This window comes from Myiozetetes cayanensis, unplaced genomic scaffold (genome assembly GCF_022539395.1).
Source record: "Myiozetetes cayanensis isolate MyiCay16 unplaced genomic scaffold, myiCay2020 scf5-8, whole genome shotgun sequence".
In the NCBI taxonomy this organism is placed as follows: domain Eukaryota; kingdom Metazoa; phylum Chordata; class Aves; order Passeriformes; family Tyrannidae; genus Myiozetetes; species Myiozetetes cayanensis.
This window is the reverse complement of record NW_026087742.1, coordinates 37,266,983-37,288,255: the sequence shown is the minus strand read 5'-3', so window position 1 is coordinate 37,288,255 and position 21,273 is coordinate 37,266,983. Positions and strand designations below refer to the sequence as shown.

General features: G+C 43.0%; 1 long non-coding RNA gene across 1 annotated transcript; it reads left to right on the top strand.

Annotated features, from left to right (window-relative positions):
• Positions 1-753: 753 nt before the first annotated feature.
• On the top strand, positions 754-5,851 carry LOC126649236 (uncharacterized). Its single transcript, XR_007630997.1, has 3 exons — positions 754-920; positions 3,436-3,549; positions 4,226-5,851. It is a non-coding gene; the product is annotated as an uncharacterized LOC126649236 (long non-coding RNA).
• The last annotated feature ends 15,422 nt before the right edge of the window (positions 5,852-21,273 follow it).

Below are 21,273 nucleotides of genomic sequence, written 5' to 3'. Positions count from 1 at the left end.
TGGGATGGAGACAGATTTCTCTAATTCACTGCTATAATGACAGCGTATTTATGTCAAACCTTGCTTATAGCAGGTTGAGTCAGAAATCTTGCATATAGGTCTTTACTGTTTCATTCTATGTCATTTAAAGCTTCCTTTTTTCCAGTACTGTACTTCTGCTTCATCCATGCCTCTCATCTTTTTGCAGCAACTGTCCTTTATGGTTTGCCAGTGGCACCAGCTTTATTACGTCATCTCCTAAAAATCATCTTTACCTGTCCCTATACTCTTCCTATCCATGTGGCCTCTGCCTGTTTTTCATGGATGTCCTTCCATGACTATGGGCTGAGGACAAGGATGTAGATAGGTCTTGACTAGTAAAATAATTTTATTTTTTATTTTGATTCATGCTTTATTATGTCACTAAGATCATGTATTATCTGAAGCAGACGTAGTCACCATATAATTTCAAGTTTTCTTTTCCTTTTGTCAACCTTACACTTCCTTGTCTGTTAGTCTGTACTTTTTAGTGGGCCAGAGTTCTGGAAGCAGCCACTGTATAATGTAGAGCTCCCAGTTCAGCAAAGTACTTGACCATACGACTAACTTAAAGGATCTATTCAGGACATATGCTTATGTGCTTTGATGATTGCTTTGCCAAGCAATTTCTGTGTCTTGCTGGGGAAAATTACAATAATAATATGCAAAGAATTTGACTATTAGACAGTCATTAATGAATATACCAATATGAAATATTTTCTTTTCCAAATGAGCTTTCGCTACACATTCGCTTTTGTGCGTGGAATTTCACAGCAAGGACATTTAAGTGATGAATAGCTGTGGAACTTAGTTATGCTACCTAGTAATCACGTGAAAGATCTCTTTATTATTGCAAATGGATAAACTGAAAGAAAGGGAATCAAGTATGGAGCAATAATAAAGTAAGTGAGATGACTTTTCCTCTTTGATTGACATCACTCCACTACAGCCAGTGCCAAAGCAGTGTAACTGAGGAGAATGCAAATAATGTTATGTAAAAGTTTACAGTCCAAGCTGAATTTAGGTTCCAGCAAAGATTTTTGAATTTAAGTATTTCAATCAGAAGAGACTTCAGGAAAAGAGAGAAATGAAATTTATCTGCTCACTTACAGAGGGAAGAAAGTGAGATGAGATTTCCCTTTTTATCTTCGCATGGGTTACCTGTGGGGCTAAGTTGGGAGGAATATTGTGCTCTCGACAAGCAACTGGATCCTGACTTGAGCCCTGCTCCTGCTAAATTTGCTTCCACATGATCAGCCTTGACGATGCTTCCTCCTTTGGTCCTTTGAATCAGCCCATAGAACAAAGCAATGATAAAGAATGGGTATCTGATTTTATTTGGTCTGGACTGGCTGCTCCTTGCCGCTGTCCTGGGACACGGAAGAAGTCAGAATTAGTTGTGGCCCTGTGAAGAATCCCATGTCACAGCTGTTCTTGGGACCATTCCTCTAGCTCAGACTACATGTTTCAGTGCTCTGTGGAGGAACACAGATATTTTTGTCCATCACTGATCTTTGCTCCAACAACCAATGCTCTAAGTGAATGGCATATGCAAAATGCTCATCCTAAGATTATGTTCCCTGGTGCATGGGAAAGAAATCAATAGAAGGAAAGTAGTGCAGTGTCACTGAGAATATTATCCTCCCCAGAATAACAAATGGAAACAGGAATCCCCTGGGCACATGAACTAAGGCAATCAAGTGCAAACCTCAAAGGCAGGAGAAAAAAAGAAGTAATTTTATAATTATGACGAGACTCCAAATTCCAGCAGATACTTTTCCTTGGTGGTGGTTGCCTAGAGCAATATGTGGTGGTGTGATAGGAATGGTGGCAGTACTTGGTAGCATGTTTATGGAAGGCAAAGCAATGATTCTCTTGGTGTTATGAGTGCCTGCAGACCCTACAGGGAATCTGTGGACAAGAAATAAATCACAGAGTTTCTATATTTTATTACCTAGGAAGCGTCAATTTTCCCTGCAGTTCTTTAAATTATATTTTTGTAGAAAATGTGGGAAAATGAGGTACAAAAGGCCTTGCACCAGAGCAACTAAGCAGCTTTCAGTCATAGAAATAATGACAAAGGTGTTCAAGAAGAGGTTAAATTCTATCATTCAGCAAAGGTACAGAATTTGGCATTAAAGCTAAGAAAAAGTAATTTTTAAATTCTCTGATACAAGAGTGCTAATTCCAAGAGGTCTTCTGAAGTGACATTCAACCTTCCCCATACTGTGTTCAGATTTAGGAGTGCTGGGGAGGTCTGTACCAAGAGATTGGTGTGGTGATTCCCTGAAGCTGGAAAAGTGTATACTTTTATTTAGGAGACACAGAGCACACTTCTGCTATGGTCTCTCTCCAGAACATTGACCCAACACAGACCTCCACCAAGACATGGCGGTTCAGCTTCCCAGGTTGGATCAGAATAAAATCTGAAAGGCCTGAAAAACTGAGTATGCTAATGAGTTGGGGTCAAGGTAAGCTAACCAATCTACGTTCCTGACTGACTTAGTTCAACTCTGGGCACCTGAATATTACTTCCCAGTTGCTGCCAATTAAGGTGAAGAATTTCCCTCATGTAGAGCAAGCTCTCCAGAAAGCATCTTTTCTCTTCTTAGTGTTTAATATGTCTCCTGGAAGAGTAGGGAGCAGGGTTTTCGTTCCCTAGAGATTGGTGATGGTTTGGTGCTGTGTTTCAGTGCAGGTATTTTGCTGTATGTCAAAAGCCTGGGTTTGCTACTTTTCCAATATCATGACTTGGGATCAGGAATTTTCTTTCAGCCCAGATTGGCAATGACTGGATGGAGAAGAGTTGCCTTCCTTTATAGTGTGAGGCATGGTTCACTTTGTAGGGCTGGCCTGATTTTTATGTAACGTACCCCTGCCTTTGGAGGGACACAGCATATTGATCCTGCCATTCATTTATCCTCCTGCTTCACTGTGGCCATTATAGTGGCAGCTTTTGATCTTCCACTAGGACTAAGATTTGGTAGAAGTGTCCTATAGCATGGGGGCATGCAGCATCTGTGATTGATGGGTCAGTATGGTCTGATTACACTGATGTAAGAGCCACCACATAGAGCTGAGCAATGTAATGGGCCGTGTGGCTGATCCATTCACAGGCTACGTGAGAAACTTGGGCTGCTGCTATTTCTTCCTGAACATCTCCACAGCTTCTTCTTGCCCAGGAAGACAGCAGCCTGTCTTGCTGTAGTACAAAGCTCACATTGGAAACCTGGGTGAACAAAAAAAGGTGTCATAAGGAAGAGATTTTTCTGGAAGGTTTCTGACAGAGAAAGATGAAAGTAAAGCCCCGGAGTTGTGCCTTTACTGAAAAACAATCTCAACTGCTGATAGTAGCTGTGTAAATCTACTTAAATGAGAAAAAGTGAAGAATCTTTATTTTTCTCTCTTTCATAACAGAACATTTAGGCACGAAAACCCATAATTTCCAAGTGAGTCACTGCAACAGAGCAGCTTTAAAGGAACCAACATGAAGTTTGCAGCAGGTGAAAGCAGCTAAAGAATGAGATAAGGGTGAGGCATTTTGTGTTCATAACACAGTCAAGAACTTCAGTCCAGTCAGCTCATGTGCATGTTGTGTTCATGTGGGAGACCGTAAAACATCGTGGGGTTTTATGGATTGAATAAAACAGGAGCCCTCAGAGCTACACATGGGCTCTAAGTCTCTTATCTCATAACTATATTTCTTTCAAAGATATTTCTTTTTTAAAGCACATGGTTACAAACTGGCTTTCTCAACACATACATTACTAGCTTGCACAAATTTAAGAAAAAATTTATTTATAGCTTTTTGCAGGTTGGGTCACTTATCTGAATGTGAATAAGTGTGGCAATTCTTCATTTTTGTATTTTTTGTATCAGAACTGTACACCTCCTTAAAACAAATTATCTAATTACTCCAATGAAGATTTATACCACAATTTATAATAAATAAAGAATAAATAAAGCCCTTTGCCATGTTTTAGCTTGCAGCTTTGACTTGGTATCTTTACCCTGCCTTTTAGATCCTATAATCTCTATAGCAGGACAAGATTTCTCAGCAGGCTTGGAATTGCCAGCTTGTATGTGACCAGATCCAAATCTCACTGAAATGAGTGAGAGCATTTTCAATAACTTCGATGTGCTAGGGAAGAGGCCCTTTCAGCAAGCATATGATACTCAAGCTATTTAATCTTTTGTGTCTTTACAGAGGTAAAGGCATGATCAGCAACAAGGAGTAACCGAGTAACTCAGCCTCATGTTGGCACCAGCTACATGACTGCCTTGAGAAAGCCACAGTCTAAGTGCCTACATGCCAAAAAGAGCAGGAACTGTGAGAAGTGCTGCAAAACCTCTAATGAAAGATGTTAATAGCACTGTCCACCTCTTGACTGCTAATGAAAGCTCAAGTCTACCATTATGATGGTTAGGCTGATTGCTGTTTTTTGAAGCATTTCAGCTGAGCAGAGTTAAAGAAGCCCTTTGAAAGGTCCAAACCAGAGCCTAACCACACCAGATAACTGCAACAATAATACATCTTATGGTCACCAGAAAGGGTAGCCTGCCTCTTTTCCTCTTCTCCCTTGCTCCTACCATCTATGGCACCAAGTGTGGCCTTGCAAGGGGCCAAATCAGATTGTTGACTGACCCCAAAAATCCACTGTTTTTTGCTGGATTAGTCCTCTACTAGTTTACTGAGCTGGTTTAGCTCACAGAGGATTTGTACAGATGCTCACAAAAAAGAGACGGGACTGTGTGATTGCATGCATGAACCTGTGGAGCACGTCAGTTTACCTTCAGAGATATGAGAAAAGACTCATGCTTGAAGGCTTCTCTTTGTCCAGCTGTATTGATTAGTTTGAGATGAGGTGATACCTCCCCCTACAAACTTACCTGCTTTATCCTTAGACCATCACAACTCCAATATTACTACTCAGTAATGCATACAGTGATCCCTTCAGTCATTAAAGGAAATCCCCAGGAGCCACCCTGGATGGAATAACCTCTGTGAAGCGCTTTGGAAAGGCTAGTTATTATATGGAGTGGACAATAAAGGGAAATGAGGTTTACGTTTGCTTATCCAAAAGGCCAGAGAGAGTTCATAGATTATTCTTTGCACAGATAAGCTAGACCTAATGTAAACATTCCTGACTGGAAAGTATCTGCTGTTTGTTTTCCTAACTTTAACCATGTGACTAGCAAAAGCAGAATAAATGAAATAAAAGACAGGCATTTTAATAATAAAGAACCCAGTCTTCTTTGAAAACTCATGTTACTGCTCCCTGAAAAAAAAAAAAAAGTTGAAATTGTCTTTTCTACTCAGTACATGAAACACATATTGATGGGGATGCAAACCTTTCTTGTAAGTGAAAATTGGTGAGATTTCAAATCTCTCCCAGCAGATACTCTTCATTACACAAGAGCAGAGCAACCTGCTCATTTCAGTTAAAACATTCCTCCTATGCCCTTTATGTGTGTAATACTGAGGTTATACTAGGTTTTCTGTGAAAGTAATGGGTATTTGTCCAAGGGGGAGCTTGAGCATCGGAGGGGAAGGTTCTAATGTTTTGCAGTTCTGCTACAGACAATTCCAAAATCCTTGGTGAATATAAATTAGCATAACAGAGCTCTTAAAAATCTCACCCACTACCCATCTGTATCTTTAGGTTCATAAATATTTGAGGAAAAAATCCTCTATCTTCTCTGCCAAAGCTGTTTACAGAGTATTTCAAATCAACTTGTGATTAATTGTTTGCTCCTCACTGTCTTTTTCAAATCTGACTAAACTTAACATTTTTTATCACCAAAGTCTCAACTCTCCATAGTCAGTTGTAAAACTCTGCCTGGGTATTTCAGAGCTAACAAAAGTGTAATTTTTTACAATTAATCCTCTCTGATAAAACTTTCCACTAAAAAGGATAGAACTTTGATTTCTATTTTTTCATCAAAAAATTGCAGCATGTTGTAGAAGAGTTGAAAACACGGGGCTGGATGAGGGAAAGGAGGACTGGCATCAGAATGAAAATAGAAGAGCTGGCTGTTGGAGCAGGTCTGATTCCACTATGAAGTGATGTTTGTGGTAGCTGCTGTTTCTATGGCAACGGGGCAGCATGATTTACTGCAATAACAGAGAAAGCAAATGCAAAGCTTTTGTTTAACTTTGATGCCATGAGCTATTTGTTGATACTGGGGAGAAGGGAGGGAGAAGTCCTTTGGCTTCCAGTTAAGCACATTACTAACATGTTGTAACTATAAAGAAAAGTCAATAAAGTGGATCAAATGGTGTTCAGATCTCCCTTCTGTGCTCACAGAGCCTGCACACACATGCAGACATGGCACTCAAATTCCCTGTGGCGCAGAGCCCATCATCCATCACTCGGCTCAGGAGAGCGGCTCAGCCAAGGTCACCGGGCAGAGTCAGTGGCGACTGCTGGCTCAGGCTTCACGCTGGGCTGGGTCTCCAGGCTTTAGGCTAGAAGAGTTACCAGAACAGGGTGGCTGGAAACTTAGTTTGCTTCTGGAGCATGTCAGCAGGGGTGGGTATGGCACCAGCAGAGCGAAAGAGATGGGTTTATTTGAGTCCATGATGGCTGGAGGGACCTGCTGAAATGTGATAGTGGTGTGACTGAGGTGGGGAGAAGTGCCACAGTTTGGAAGAAAAAGGAGATCCACCATTATAATAGGGTCTCCCAAAGATCAGAGGGCTAAGTTGGAGCTTGTGTTGGTAAACAAAAACAGCTTCTGGCCATTGTGGTTGAGATCTGGTTCTCTGTACTGGGTTAGGATGAAGGTTTGGGACAAAGGGGCAAAAGAGCGTGTTTGCTACCTATTCCTAGAAGATACACTGGGAAAAAGTAGAGGCTGTTAAGCAATTGTTCTGGGTTTGGAAGATCACTAAGACTCTAATGAAGACTGGAGTTAACTCAGAGACAAAAGAATAGGATCAGGGAGAGTGTGAGACTTCACATTTAGTTTCACTGTTGAACCATGCAACATCACAGAACTGAATGAAGGCTGGTTTCAGACATGGGAGCCATCTTTTGTTCAGTTGTGAAGTAGGTGTGTCTGATTAGGACTAGCATAGTGGATACTGGGGCTGGGCAGCTTGACTGTGCCATCACCCCATTTCGTCTGAATTTTCCCTTTCTGTCTATCCCTTGTTGATGTGCCAAGACATCATCACAGAGGAGTGACATCTGACAGGGCAATCCCAATGGGAAACTGAAGTCCACCGGTGTAATGCTGGCTGTGCCACTGGCTGCCACTGGCTGCCCCTCTCTGTGGGGGCCACTCAGCACCAGAAACAGGCCATGAGCAATCAACTAGTTTCCAGCATGCATCCTCCCCTGAAGCTTTCACTTCTGTTGTTTTGTGATAGTCTCCCATCTGGGAAAGATAATCCTGAGCCCTTCTTGCCATGGCCATGCCTGGTTTGAGTGCCAGGAGTGGGAAGGTTCTGGGGAGGTAGTGGCCACCTTTACTCCCCCAGTGTTTTAAATTCATCCCTCTCTGTTTGCTGCTGAGCAGTCTCAAGGACAGGAAACTTAGCTAGATAAGCCTCCCATCTACTCCACTAGGACTCTTCATATGTTTTTATTAGTATATTAAGGTGCCAACTAGCACTGAGCAGCTTGAGTCATTACCATCAGGCCACATAATTTTCCTAAGCAAGGTGGCCCCATGACGTCACCCCGATCCTTGCCCATCTTAGGGACAGCTCCTGACCCTGCCATGCAGGTCCACAGTGAGGTGTAGGTACTACTGCTCTGAAGCAGTGTTAGTAAGATCCAAGTCAGCCTTTACTGACTTGTGAAATATATCTGATGTCTTTAACTTTTCTTGCTGTGTAAATAACATGTATATCAGCAATAAATAGCATTGTTGAAATGACAGAAAGCTTAGGGATAATTATAGGGAAGACCTTACCTGTTTACCTTCCTTCTATCTTGCAGTTATAGAAGTGCATTTATTCTTTTTTTAATCTGCACCAGTTCTTATTCCATAAGACCCTTTTGTGGTGTGTGCTGCTGGAGTGCATTTGTAAAACAAAATTACCAAAGAGGACACAGATGTTGCTCTCCATTCTCTTTTTAGCCATACAAATTATAAACAATGTCCCTTTATATTAAGATACACTTTTCTGTCTCATATTGGTTTTAGAGTTGATTCTTTCAGTATGTTTTCTGTTTAGAGCAGCCTGTTCTTGTTTAAATGTCCCCACAACTGTACTCCATGTGAAAACAATGTTGCTTTCACATTCAGTGCACATATCTCAAATTCATATGTATATTTCAGAACCAATGCAAGGATAGAAGAATTAATAACATTGTAGAGAGCCACAAAAAATGAACAGCACATTTCTCACTAAAGTCTACACTGAGTCAGGTAGCAGCCCCTAGAGCAAAAATGCTTTCATCGTTGTGACCTTGTTAGGTGCGCATTAATAGAGTCTAAGAGCTGATGGTGGTGGAGGTTGAGTCGTTTTTCCCTAAGACTTCTCTGCAATGAATTCTCTCCTACTGGAATACATGGTATTCAAAAGCCTTAGTTCAGATTTCATAGCACAGAGATTTTAAACTTTTTTTCTATACAAGATCAAAGGCAATTATCTGCATTTCTGGTATTGTTTTCTTTTATAACCCAGATGCGCAGGCATTCTGACTTCTGTCAGATTTTGATTTGGTTGTCTCTGGTTGAGAACTGCAAATAAGAAGATGTATTTGAGTGCTTTCTTCTCCCCTCCACCAGCAAAATCAATAACTAGTTCACATAGGGTTTAACTTAATACATGCTCCCACCAAACATATATTTTAAAGACAAACTGTGCTAAGATCACTGCTCGCAGCTTCTGAGTAGACAGCAATATATAACAACACAAAAGCGTGTGTGGGGGGGAAAGGGGTGCTATAATTGCCCAAAACTGGAAGAAGTTTGTCATGAAAGTGTGAACAGCTGTTGTTAAGACTCATTCTGAGCAGAAGAATGCACCTCCTGATGTTTCTGTTCATTCAAGACATTTCTGTGCCACATGGTGCCCATCACACTGAATGCTTTCCCTATGGGCTGCGTAGCTAATAAGACAGAGCAAGCTTTATGTTGAACAGTGAGATGTCTTGAGTTAGCATGTCATATGCAATAAAAGCTATGGACTTGAGTGGTGAAAATGAATTTAGGATACTACAGGGTCCCGATAAAATTTTCTCCAGCAGTGAGCACAATACAAAAAAATGAAATGGTCCTGCTTGATAGGTTTTGTTTGTTTGGTTGGTTGGTTGGTTGTTTTGTTTTGTTTTAATTTGGGAAACAGGATATTTTTTGAAGCTTTGACATGTTATACAGTAGGACTTGAACCAGATTTTTTAGATTTGGGGGGGGGATTAAACTGCAGTTTGTGTTTTAAGTGGTGACTTTTGGATTTATCTCAAAGTTAGACTAGAGAATGTTGCTGTTACTGCTGGACTCGTCTGGAGTTTTATTAAAATAGAAACTTGCAGGAGGTAGGGTATTAGTCTGTAATAGGTCTTCAAACTGGAAATCCAGTCTCATGTTTTATAAACTGAAGAGATTGATTGAGGATAGGCCAGAGGTAAACAGTGGTCTGTGGTGGATTTATCTGTGTTATCAATGTTGAAGCTAATGCAACCAAAAAATCAGCAACCATAAATAATTTTGGAGAAAGGTTTAATTTTACCTTTCCACTTCTAGGCAGCATACCTCAGCTGTAAAATTGCAGAAAACACACTCTAAGGAAGACCATAACCTGAGAGTACTTTCTACTTTATTATTTGAAGTATGAGACTATTTTCCCTGCACACTCTTCAATTTCTCCTTAAGTTTGGCAAGAGGAAGCATTTCCAGACCCAAAGCAGCCATTTTACAACCAACAGCTGCCTCTCCCTAGTCCAGCTGGCAAGCACCTTTCCTTATGCCTTTCTCTTTTTTTATTGCTGATAGGTTTTGCCTCATTTTATCTCCTGAAAACAATTAGACAGTCATCAAATGGCAGTCCTTCCAGTCTGTGTTGGGGCTGGACTCTGGTGAAAGGTCAAACCATTTCCAGTCATCCTCTTTCACATACAGCCTTCCTTTAAAGCAACCCTCAGAAAATAATCCAAATGCAGGCAAGACATTTGCAACTGGCTTATATGAAGGAGCATTCATTACGTGTTTGTGAGATAGTTTATACAGCTCTCTTCATGAGGAGAGAACAGGAGCTGGAAGAGGTCCAGTTGGTGCCTCATGCATCTTGTCATGGCTAAGTCAAGTCCTTCCCCTTCATCTTCATGCTGTCCCTCTTTTACTTCATTTCAAACTCTAAGCCTTATGATCTTCCAGCTCGCTGTCATACAAACCTCTGGATGAGATGTACTGTGCCTCAGTACTGCCTATCCTTCTGCATCAGCTCTCAAGGAAGCTGAAACGACTGAATCCTGTGCAAACATCTACCCTGCAGCCATCTGGAGAAAGGAGTGAGAAGGTACCAACCACAGCACTCTGAAAGCAATGGATTCATAGACAAGTATATGAAAAGCATTGGAATGGCACAGGGCTTGCAAACACTTCACCACAGCACAGCAGGAGGTTCTATGCTCCTTTGTAAAGACCAGGCATTTGTTACTTGCTTAGAACAACGAACCAGCAACTGGGCTTTTTTCATTTTGCTGCTCAACCCAATGTCATGGCCACTGTTTTTTTGCCCCTTATATTTTTTAGCATTGAGAGTTAGGATCTAAAAAGTATTGAGCGGTTTAAGATACGAATGTGGGACCCAAGAAACATATTCAGTGTCTGCCTCTGTGCAGATTTCCTTCAAGCTCTTTAAGCAGGTAAGTGTTCAGGTTTCAGGTCCTCAGTATTTTTTAATGTTTTGTTTCAGCAGCTGGGATAAAACCTGCCTGCAGTCATCCTGAGGCTTCAGCATTGACTTTGGCACAGATAGAGTTTTACTTTCTGTGTATCTAAACCACAGCTGAACATCTGGAAAATAGGGGACCTTTCATTCCTATTTTGTCTTTTAGATCATCAACTATTCAAGGCATTTTCTTACAAACTAATATAACAAAAGCCTGCCCCAGCTCAGCCACAAGGCAGGAGATTGTTATTAGTGCTGCTTCTGACAGCCTGGCAAAGAGAACACTTAACACTTAATGTAATGAAGAGGTGAAAACAGCTCGGTATTTTGACTTGCTGGGTGCTTTGTATACCCAGGCTGAAATTTTCAAAAAGTGTGGACGAATTGTTCCCTAAATACTCATTTTGTTTATCAAGTGTATTGGAAGGATAAAAGCAAAATTTGATCTGTGTGTGTGGGCATACAGGCACACACACACGGACGTGCGTGCCTTGGAATCTGTTTGCAGTACCGTAATGAAGCAAACTCCTGGAGCTGAGCTCTAGATCCTCAGGGGAAATACTGACTTTGCTGAGAAGAAACATTTCATTTTTGAGTCTGACTAAGTGAAAAGGCTGATAGCAGCTGTACTGAAGAGCCTGCCTTTTGAATAAACACTGACTTGCTTATCCAAAAGGCAGTAAAATCACCTTTGGTTTGATAGATTCAGCTGCAGCACTGAGTAATGAGCTGAAAAATAACATTGCACAGACCTGTCAAGGCACCTCTGCATGATCAGACTCAGCATTACAGGAGCTGACAGCAGACTACGGTGGGAAGTCACCCACTGACAAACTTTTTCATACCAAGTCAGCTCCTCGCTCATATGATACAAGTTACAAATGTCTCCCTGAATCCTCTTTGAGAGTGGTTTATCTGTAAATCATTGGAAGCACTTCTTGAGCTATTTCAGCTTTGATCTCCACATAATGACAGCTGTGACCTGGGCTATGAGGAAACTGCAGACCTACAGGGGTCCAGACATGCTCAGCACAACCCCTCCAACCTGGGTGGGAGATGCTGGTTCAGGTTCTGGAAAGGTGCTGAGCTTACTGCTGCAGTTTCACCTAACCTGGGCTAAGGCCACCCTAACCACATCATGTGCACAGGGATGGTACTTCAAACAACACTTTACACTTATTTTTGACTTGCCCTTCTCTCCAGGATAGTAAATGTGGTAAATGGCTGCCTCTCTCTGCTGCCAAAAACAGCAAGCCCAGGAGTGGAACAGCATTTTCACATCTTTTTGTACACCTAAATGAAATGCTGCTGTAACTCACATATGTAGGGGATCCACTTACTGTTGCCATGTTGCAGAACAGTGTTAACACAAGGCCCTCTCCTGGGTTCTGGACAATGCTGGATCCTGCTGGCGTGAACTGAGGCTGCAGTGCTGGAGCAGTCCAGTTTGGTGAGGGGCTGTCAGGGCACCAAGAACAGGAGTTGTGGTTGTATTTCCACTAGCATCATGCAGCTGGGGACAGACACTGCTGGGCTGGGCCCAAGTGGCCACCATCCTTGTCCCTGCTCTTCTTTTCTGGCTGGGCATTGTAGGACAGTGCCATGTTGGGGAGGGCACTGTCCAATCCCTAGCCATCACCCTGGACCCCCAGCTCACCTGCCCTCACCTGTCAAGGCACAGTTTGGTGGGCACACTCTGCCACATCCTTTTTCAAAACACAAGGATTTGTGAGCTTGCTGAGCAGGTGTGAGTGAAAAGCAATGCTGTGCTGCAGTCATGACTGCAGTGTGAACCTGGGTGCCTGGCAGCACTCCCTGGCATGTGTCCTACCCCAGAGGAGCAAAGCAAACAGGGACCTGTAGAAAGGTTTGTGTGTCTGCAAACCGATTCACTTTTCCAACTGCAGAAAAAGATGTAAAGAAAAGGAAGTCGACCCCACAACTATTGCTTCTACCTATAAAGCATATCTTGTCTAGGTCTTTAAGTTGTCAAGGCTACAACAACATTATCAATAAATGCACCTGTATTTCCCCGCATAGACATTTTATAAAACCTTTTTTCTTTGTGTGTTTCCTCCCTACAGAACAAGAAACTTAATTCAAAACAGATACAAGAATAATGGGATACAGTCTCTGCAGAGAAGCCAAGGTGACCCTTTATATAATCTTCAAAACCTCAGAAAATTAGACATTTCTTCTGCCTTGTGAGGACCAAAGCCCTGAAGACCTGGTCCCTAATACAGATGACACACTTGAGAAGTGTGAACATGACTTAAATTGATCATAGGCATTCCCCATTAGGCTGTACTGGAACAATTTGCTGTCATTCTTCATTTTAGGGCTCTGTGCACAGGTATTTTATAGAAGCTTATCTATAGAAGCTTATCTGATGATTATTGTCTGTTATAAACGTGTAGGGATATGTTAAGTGTGTTACACATATTATAAATAGCATTATAGATAGATGCAAGCCATTGCTGTAGGTAACCTATTGGACTGTTAGTCTTCATAAAAAAACACCAGTAGCAGCTCATTAAAAGCGAACATACCATGAACGGTGACCCAGCTTGCCCTAGGATGGGGATGCTCTCGTCGCAGATGTTTCAGATAAACTCTCTATATCTGTCAGCATGTTTCAACGTTTGCTCAACAGTTGTCCTATTAGCACTCACATAAACCTTTTGTGCTTACCTACTTGCTTTTGGTGGGTAAAATAAGTTTCTCTTGGCTTTATTTACTGCTATGTCCTGGAAATCCCTCCACTGTCTATGTACAGGCTCCCATGTTCCAGAGACGCACACAGAGTTGGTCTGCAGGGCTGTGTATATGTAGCAAAGGTCAACCTGGGGCAGAATCCTCCAGTGACCTCTTGGCAAGGTGAAACAGGTGCCAGGAGGAGCTGATTGCTTGTCCCCAGCAGCAGAGCTCTCTGCAGGCAGCATTGCAGCAGGCAAAGCAGCACCACCATGGCAAGCACCGTGACTGTCCTCCGTCCAGCTTCCAGGCACTGCTTATGCACAGGTTCTTTAATCCTGACTAAGAAGCAGCTCCTGAACTCTCTTCTCATGAGAAACCCCACCTCTCTCCAGTCCATTGCTTGTCTGCAGTCTTGGGTTCCTTCTTGTTTAATCCCAGTCTGGCCCCAGCACCCTGGGTTGCCTCTCCCCAGCAGTCAGTGTGTGCCATATGATGGGGGAGCTGTGGGTTCAAAGTCCCCAGGCAGTCTAGAGTTTATGTCACCTGCTTCCTGGGCATGTTTTGTAACCCACGCTGTGAAAGATGCCTGTCTTCATGCCCTTATAAGGACTGTATGAAATGAAGAATCTCAGCCTCATCAACAAATCTGAACCCAAGGAAAGGTGAGATTTCAGAGACAATCCACTCCTCAGCAGTGCTGGTGGCCTGAAACTCTGCTCAATGTGTCAACTCTCATTTGGAGATGCTGAGCTTTAGCATATCTCTCTCATGTATAAGGAAGAGATGAATATACATCCATAATTGGGGTGCATATATCAGCTCTGGATATCACTTGGATGCTTAAAGCTTTAGTGCTGCCACAGACATTTACTTTGAATGACTTTTATGTGAGGTACAAACAGAACTATTCCCAATACCAACTCCCTCCCCATCAGCCTGTACAGTGTAATACTTCATTGTTACAAAACCTGAGAGCACTGTCAGACAAATCCTTCTATGTAGCATGATATCATCACTGATAATAAAGTTACAAAGGCACAACTGGTAAGGAAAAGCCCAAATTCCACTCAAGTATTGACTGCCATGGATTTATTCAGGATATACCAGTATATTTGAAATGGCTCAGTTGGTTTTTTCTGGCTATCTAATATACAGTAAAACCCCTGCTAATTTTTTATTTATTTTTTAGCTATTTGTAATCAAAACCTGCAGGAAACAAAATAGCCATCACAATTGTTAGGTAATCTGCAGCACATGCAAATCTTGAAAAATAAATGTTTTGCAAGTGCCCTATATGTCCCAGATGTGGACTGATTGAAAGGGTAGAGTCAGCACCAAATTTAACTTGTGCTACCTTCTCCCTGGGAAATACCTGCCAGGGACTCACACATGTGTGTAGTAGGGTACGTCTTGCTCACATACCCTTGTCTGTCAAAGTTGCAGCAGCGTGGCATGAGAAGATGTCGTCTCTTTGGTCATTTTGGGATTCATAGATTAACAACCACACCTTGAAATGTCATCCTCTCATGAGCCAGGCAGGCATTCAAGATCCTGGAGCATGCTTTCATGTGTGGTCAGTGTGCAGCTCTGATTTATGAGCGAGTGCTGCACTTTGTACTGATCACAGATGCCTGTCTGCTTTTGACAGCGCAATCTCATTGCTGTTTAAATGAAAGATGACTGTTATGCTGTACTGCTGGTAACCAGGAAAACTATGGTAGAATGTGGAGCAATCCAGAGCCAGGAGTTATATTCTCCATTGCAAAATCCTCTCTGGCAGGCTTGTGGGACACTATCATCTACCACAGGTGCAATTCCAACATCATACTGAGGCAGGAGCCAGTACTGAGGTCCCTCTGGGCAGCAGTGTGCAAAGCAAACAGCAGCAGCAGCCTGGCAGCCTTTCCTGAATGAATACAAGGAGGCAGGTTGTAGAGTTGTTTTTGAACAAAGAGATAGTGAGAGATTTGAGACAGGAAAGCCAAGTTTTGCAAACTGGTACAATGTGTTCTAAAAAGCAGTAAACATCATTAAAATGACTTAATGATTTTTTATACGTACTGCTACCTTCTTACTGGCCAGACTCTAACTGTGTGTCTACCATATTCCCACAAGAAACTGGGCACAACTTTGTTTTTTGCATCCATTGTTCTCATGCTTTTCTCTCTTTGTTTCTAGCCAGTGTGTACCTTCTTCCCTTTTCGTCTAAAGAATTCTCCATAACAGCTTTCTTCTACAGCAACAAGCATAGAAGTAAGAGGTGGTCTCAGGGTGGAAAAATGATCTCTCACAGAACGCTCCAGCTCTAGTGAAGCTATAAACAGTTATCCTGCTGAAGATGTTCCCAAAGACTTGCTCAGCATGATATCACGAGGCTGAGAGCCAAGAGTGAGGTAATCCACTAATTACTTTACCAACACAATAGCTGAGCCAAAAGCAGAATGCAAAGCAAAATGCTTAAAATTAAAACTGTTTATCGAACTTCAGAGCGCTCTGATTGGGATGTGAAGATGTGTCTGCCCATTGCCTCACTCCACCTCCATCACGATGATCCTCTTCTCCTCAGGGAGGTAGGTTCACTAAAGGCCCAGGAGAGCTACCTCAGCACCAGGAAGGTGAAGAAGAAGCTCATTCAACTCCCACCCCCATGAAAGTGTAAGTCTTTGGGTACTAAGCACTGACAGCCTTGGCAGTGCAGGAAAATGGTACCTGGATTGTGTCTTAGGACTGATGTGCCTTTGCAGGGTATCTTTTGGTTTTCCTCTTCCTCATGTTTCTACAACTGTGTTGGAGAGAGTCACCACTTCGTAGTGGGTTTGGGTGGGCCTTGCAATGAGCAGGAGGACCATCCCATGCTCTTGTGTCTAGAGCTCATGTGCTTCTGAGGTGAAGTTTGTCATCCTCTGATCTTGTTGGCCTGGGGTTGGACCTCATCCCTCTGCTGCTGGACTGGCATTTGGGACACTGACCCCGTAGGTGGCAAGCACAGGTTGGAGGCTACAGATTTCCACCCACACCCCATTGTACCCACGGTGCTCACTGACAGATGGGGGGAAGCTGGGGGATGCTCCAGTCTCCTTTGGAATCTTTGGAATCTAGGAGGTTTTGGGACTGACCAAAGGGCAAGGGGACACCAGTGACGGTGCTTTAGGATCAGGGGCTCACCTGGGTCACAGGACAGCCCTTGATCTCATCAGCCTGCACCCACCTCCAGGGGCTGTTTCTCTGTTCTCCATTTTCTCCTCCTCCATGAGCCATTTTGTGCATTTTCTCCAAGTTCCTTGGCAAAGAAGAGTGAAACGAGAGCAGCCTCAGATGGCACCAGGTGGCTGGAGGATGGACGTTCACACTGGTTTTGTATGTATCCCCAGAGAGTCCAAACTTTTCTTTACCTCTTTTAACAGAAGACAGTTGCATCCTCCTGCTGCTCCCCCTGCTCCAGTGCTGAGCAGCTCATTACTACGGCTCTGCAGAACTGGACTGGCTATGCTCAGGGCATCATCACTCAAAAATCCTCAGTTGCTGATGTGACACTTATAGGTATAATGTTACAATGCTGCTGTTCAAGTTCTAGCACTCAAATCCTCATCAATGTGGGAAGGAAAAAAAAAACCAAACCAATGATTTAACATATTTCTCTGTTTGTTTTAAAGATGTTTTCACAAATGCAGTGTGGGAGTTATTTTGCTCAGACTGAGTGGGTGTTGGAAAATGGTGCCAACAGCTGAATTTTGAAAGACATCTGAGAAAGACCAAAAGGGTCACTGGGCAAGCCAGCAAGGAAGAGCTAGCAGTCATGAAAGTGTGAGTGGGAGAGAGCCCTGGCCACATCTTGGCTATGCTGGCTGAAGGCAATGCAGAATTTTGGATATGCTATGGAGGAAAGCAGGATCTGGATGTGGCATGACTGTTGGGAGCACAGGAAAAGGAAGATTCAGTGAAGCCAAAATTCAGGCCTGAGCGCACATTTTAGTATAAGAGGGGGAAAGCAGGGACAGAAGGGGACTAGAGAGAGGAGGCTGCTTGCCTTTTCTTGGTGGGTAAACAGCAGTATGAAATCTTCCTTATGTCAGTTATGGATTGGGTACATGAAGGTATCCATGGCAATCTGGTTCCCAATTCACACCAAGCTTTGATGCAACATGGATGCTCAACTGTCACAAAGTGACCTTGGGAAATCTCATCCAATGTGTGAGGCAAAAAACCCCCAAACTCTTTGACTGCACCTTCAATGGATGTGCAATGCTCGCTGGCACCAGGCTGGGACATGAGCTGAATTTGACTCAGAAAGGAGACCACCTCCTCGTGTATGACTTCACAGCTTTCAGAAGCAACCAGGTGTTTCTTGAGAGACTCCCATCTACCTAGACAAGGGTGGTGGGAAGATAGAATGGGGAAGATCATTGGGCAAATTACCCAATTGCAGGAATTGATCAATATGACACACTGTGGATAGAAACATCTCTGAAACATGCTCTTTTCAGATGAATCAGAGGAAAATTCAAAACAACACAGCAGAGACAAGTCTGGGATTTAATTTTTCGACAGTATTTAGAATGCAGCAATATGCTGTGGTTCTAGTAGCCTCTTGCAGGCATTGAACAGAAATGCATACAGTTACCCCATAGTTTATAATATGCAAGGCAGACACTCAAGGATGTGAAGAGTGAGATTTGGAAATGCTCTTGAAAGTTACAGAGCAGAGCTACCCCTGTTTCAGAGGGACATATGTCCTTGGGTCACACAAGTGTTTTTTGAGAATCCTGTCCTAAGAGATTTCAGCAGAGAAATGCATAAGTTACGTGAAGAGTTGAGTTTAGCCTTCCCCAGCTCTCCTCATTCCCATTTAGAGCCTTATCCATTATGGTCTAAACAGGTCTTGCCCATGCAGCATCAGTCACAGCCTTCTTGAAGATCACCAAAAATCTGTAGAGGTCGGCAGGACCGTAGAAAAAGCAAAAGAATAACTCAAGTTTGCAAAATTCTCACAAATCCTCTGGCTGTCCAAGGGCTCACACCAAGACAGCTGTGCCTGTGCAGCACCTTGTGTTTTCAAAACATTGAAGACCTGGTAGAAATCCAGTCCATGTGAATGTTTTATGAGGAGTATTGCACTGGGAAAATGGTATGGAAGTGATGCAACCTTGCAATTGAACCTTGCTGGAAACTTGTGTCACATCACTGCTGGCATCTCACCAGGTCTGATGTGTGAGCGGGGCTTCTTCACCACAGCCTCTGCCCTTCCCTTCACCACATGAATAGCCTTTTCCCAAGCACTGCTCTGTCTGTGAAACACAGCTGCAGTGAAGGCACAGCATGTTTACCTGCTTTGCCTCTTCGCTGGGTGACAAGCACGTGGGAGGGTGTCACATGCCCACTAAGCTGGGACCCTGCTGGGATGGACCGAGGCAAACAGCCTGCATTCTGCACCAGCACTGAGGACTACAGAGGCAAGGACGATATTGTTTCTACAGAGCGGTCCCAGCCTGCATCCTGAGCCCAGTGCTAATGTACGGCCCCTCCATGCACAGGCAATTTCAGCATTTCAGCATTCTTACCACTCCCAAAAAGCCTTGTTTAGGAGGCTGATAGCCCACTCTGGTAACACAGACACAGACTCTATCCATTAGCTAGTCTGAATGTCCAGACCCTTCCCTAGCCTGCTTAATGGACATAGTGGTAAATGGAGATTCACTCTGGCTCCAGAGAGGAGAACCTTGCTCTATTGTAAATCAGTTAAGGTACTTCTTCTCCTGGAATAAGGGATCTGCATATGGTGGTAGTCAGCTCTGCACAAGGACCAACCTTCCCTACCAAGAGGGGAAATTAAGTCTTTAATATAGAAATTACCCCAATGAATAGCAATGTGTATGACCAAAACCAAAACTGAGTGTTTTCTCTTGCTGATGCTTAGAGTTTTCATGGAAGTACAGCCTTGCTCAGATGAACCCTCTGTGCTTGAATTGTCTTGTAAAATTTCATCAGAGTGGCAGGAACTAACAGGCTGGTTTTTGGCACTGAGTCCTGACCTCTTTCAAGAAGCATGAATTTGTGAGAGGGGATTTCAGAAGTTGCCGAGCTATTCAAGGACTGGCACAGAGGAAAGCTCACAACATCCTTTCCTCAAAATTTCAGTATTTCCTTCATCTGTGCTGCTGCTGCATTCTTCCAGGAAGTTTACACAAAGCGTACAGTCAAGTTTTCACCTCAGAACTATCAAAAGGGGAAGAGACAAAATCAAGTGTCTGCTGCAAATTTTGGATATGCTGTTAGCCCAAATGACCATGCATCCAGCATCCTGAAGAGTAGGTTTTGCAGAGACATAAGGAAATAAAAGGGAATGGATTAAAGCTTACAGTGTGAATGAACAGGATTCAAAGTCTGAGCAAATTAAGTATTTCGAAGCTACAAGAGGAAATGTTCCTTATGCTGTTCTGCTCCTTCCTGCCTGCTGATCATGTTCATTTGAGGCCGGCTCAGTAAATGAAAGCCATGAAGAATCAGTCTAGTGTTACCTGAAGTGTCATGCTGACACTGAACAGCCATTTCTGGTTGTAATTTCACTTCTCTCTAACCAGCATAAATTTCAGAAAGTCATCCTTAATCTGCCTCTGGCCTCTCCCTGTCCTAGTCCCACACCCTCTTCTCTACCAGGCTGTCAGGAGCAAGCAAACATAGGACGGGTGGTTGCGAAGGAGCAACTTATAAAATAAAGGTTGTTGTGTAGCATTTAATCTTTTTTATTTTCTCTTTAATTGGAGCCTAAATTATGCTGGTTTTTGCTTAGGGAGGTAGTTAAAACATTCGTAGCTTTTAACAAACATAACGCCCAGCTGGGAGGGCTCAGCTCTTCTAAGCAAGGAAGGTTTGGTGTTAGTATTTGTTGAATCATCATTAGGAACTTGTTTGCAATACATTAACAGAGGCAGTGTCAATGCTACACTGATCTTTCAGCATCAGAAGGCAGAAATGGGAAAGTGTCATTAAATCTTATGGTCCAGTAGAGGAGAGTTGGCTGAACTTTGGGCTCTGTGGAGTTTACCATTCATTGTCTAAGACAGTGTAAGGTCTCACTCTGGTCTCACAACCTTATGTTGGATGGGAAGCTGCTACCTAATGCAGTCCAATACTTTAAAGATGCATGTTGTGTATCTTGAGCTGTCTCCTTGACGTGAAAGCTTCAGAAACACAGATTGCAAGGGACTACTGGGTAAGCAAGCCTGGCTCCTTTCTACAGCCAAAACATAAAGTACTGCCTACCCTACCATGAGATGAGGATGTCCTAGGGCACTGCAAAGGGTTTTAGAAGCAAATGAATCCTAGACCTCAGCAACTGGAATGGGAGCCTTGATATCAAGATCGGAAATTAACAGCCATACAGTAGAGGATTGAGGTGCCATCCTGTACATCATAGAATCATAGAAGATTTTGAGTTGGAAGGGACCCATAAGGATCAACTCCTGGTCTTTCACAGAACAACCCCAAAAATCACACCATTTGCCTGACAGTATTGTCGATACACTTCTTGAACTCTGTCAGGCTTGGTGCCATGACTTCTTCCCTGGGGATCCTGTCCCAGTGCCTGACCACCCTCTGGGTGAAGAACCTTTTCCTAAAATACAGTCTAAACCTCCCCTGACACAATGTCAGAAGCTGGTTTAGGTCCTTATCCATAATCTCTCTCTGATATTTGTACAGGCACCCACTGC